This window comes from Mustela nivalis, assembly GCF_964662115.1.
Source record: "Mustela nivalis genome assembly, contig: HAP1_SCAFFOLD_251, whole genome shotgun sequence".
Classification (NCBI taxonomy): domain Eukaryota; kingdom Metazoa; phylum Chordata; class Mammalia; order Carnivora; family Mustelidae; genus Mustela; species Mustela nivalis.
The window spans coordinates 1,015,672-1,018,156 of NW_028136386.1; the positions used below are offsets into that span (position 1 = coordinate 1,015,672).

Sequence of the window (2,485 nt, forward strand, 5' to 3'; positions counted from 1 at the left end):
GTAGGATCATGATAAGCATTTTGCAGATGAGAAAAGTGAAATTTAGAAAAGTATGTCTCTTCAAATCCCTCATACAATATCTGGCCTAGATAGAAGGATATACTATCACAATTGAGGAAGATAATTGAGATTACTTAAAATGATAAACTTTACTGTATAGGGTTTTTTACAAGTTTGCCACAGATTCACATTTTTTAAAATATATATCTATTTGTGTAAAGAGAATGCACTGAGAAGTAAAAAGATAGTGATATATCAGTGCTACCAACTAATGGCTATAATATCATCACCTTATTTATGAACAATGAAACAGTGTGTAATATTTAAATAAATTTAAATAAATTCCTATTTATTTTATATATTTATAAATTTAAATGAATTCCTATTTATTTATTATTAAAGAAATTCCTCTAACAAACAGTATGTTTTGAAGGTTGCTAGCAGGAAAGTGTTGTACGACATGGAAGTAATCAGAAAATGTGATCTAAAATTCTGCTTTCAAGGGCGCCTGGGTGGCTCAGTGGGTTAAAATTCTGCTTTCAAGAAGCTATAACAGTAAGTACTGAGCATTAGCTATTATATGCTATGGATGAATAACTGAAATCTACATTTGAAACTATTGGTACACTATATGTTACCTAATTGAATTTTAAAAAGTTAATAAAAAAAACCACTATTTTATAAAACAATATTCCCAACAGGCTCTTTTGCTTTAAAATACTCACTTTGTTTCCTCTCCGAGAGAACACCAAATGGCGGATGACGCCGGTGCTGCGGGAGGGCCCGGAGGGCCCGGGGGCCCTGGAATGGGAGGCCGCGGCGGTTTCCGCGGTGGCTTCGGCAGCGGCATCCGGGGCCGGGGCGGGCCGGGGCCGTGGTCGGGGCCGGGGCTGAGGCCGCGGAGCTCGCGGGGGCAAGGCCGCGGACAAGGAGTGGATCCCCGTCACCAAGCTGGGCCGCCTGGTCAAAGACATGAAGATCAAGTCCCTGGAGGAGATCTATCTCTTCTCCCTGCCCATCAAGGAGTCTGAGATCATCGACTTCTTCCTGGGAGCCTCCCTCAAGGACGAGGTTTTGAAGATCATGCCTGTGCAGAAGCAGACGCGCGCGGGCCAGCGGACCAGGTTCAAGGCATTTGTCGCCATCGGAGATTACAATGGACACGTCGGTTTGGATGTCAAGTGTTCCAAGGAGGTAGCCACTGCCATCCGCGGAGCCATCATTCTGGCGAAGCTTTCCATTGTCCCTGTGCGGCGAGGCTACTGGGGGAACAAGATCGGCAAGCCCCACACTGTCCCGTGCAAGGTGACTGGCCGCTGTGGCTCTGTGCTGGTGCGTCTCATCCCCGCCCCCAGAGGCACTGGCATTGTCTCGGCCCCTGTGCCCAAGAAACTGCTGATGATGGCTGGTATTGACGACTGCTACACCTCGGCCAGGGGCTGCACTGCCACCCTAGGGAACTTTGCCAAGGCTACTTTCGATGCCATCTCCAAGACCTACAGCTATCTCACCCCTGATCTCTGGAAGGAGACTGTGTTCACCAAGTCTCCCTATCAGGAGTTCACGGACCATCTTGTGAAGACCCACACCAGAGTCTCTGTTCAGAGGACCCAGGCTCCAGCTGTGGCTACTACATAGTTTTATACAAGAAAAATAAACTGAACTAAAGCTTGAAAAAAAAATACTCACTTTGTAATGAGAGTCATTACTTTTGTCTAGCCAAATCTTATAGCACTGTTTATCCCTTCCCTGCTTTATCCCTTCCCAGTATCAATAAAGGCTCACTTGGGTTACCTAGAAGCCATGAGAAAGCTTGTAATAGATCTGGCTGGTTTTCACCAGCAATTTGACCACCATGTGCACAGGGAAGTCTATTGATAAAGGCTTTATTGCAATAAGTTGCAAATACATGGATGATTTTGAATTCTCTTTCTTGAGGTCTTGTTTCATGATAATAAATTTAGGGTGGCATATTGGAATGGATGTTATTAACATATCTTCATAGTTATAAGCACATGGAATTGTAAAATAGATGAATGAATGTGGCATTACTGACAACTGTCCTCATTTTGAAATCAAATTACAGTGTACTAAGATGAGGAAGCAAAGCAGATTTGGGATTATGAGTGAAATAATTTTAAAAAGTATTAGGGGTATGATCGGACTATTGGGTAATTCAGTAGAAAAATGTCTACTGATTGAGATTCTGTGTTCCCTGATTTCAGAGAGAAGTTAAGATAAATAAGTAACACGAGGAGACTAGGAAGCCAAACATAAGTGATAATTTTGTGCCAGGGTGTGTATACATCTGTTTATCTTCTTGCTTTACCACTAAGGTTGCTCCTAGAGCAGAGTTTAAATATGTGTTGGAGCTAATCTCTGTGGATTACACAAGAAACCACATCCTACAGCTCTCCCTGAAACACCCCTTATGATTTCAATGTAATTTGGTTTTTGCATTTTTAGAAATAACAAAATACTTTGC

General features: G+C 42.7%; 1 pseudogene across 1 annotated transcript; it reads left to right on the plus strand.

The window, feature by feature from the left end:
- Positions 1–752: 752 nt before the first annotated feature.
- On the plus strand, positions 753–1,682 carry LOC309857036 (small ribosomal subunit protein uS5 pseudogene; annotated as a pseudogene). The gene has a single exon. The product of its transcript is annotated as a small ribosomal subunit protein uS5 pseudogene (transcript).
- The last annotated feature ends 803 nt before the right edge of the window (positions 1,683–2,485 follow it).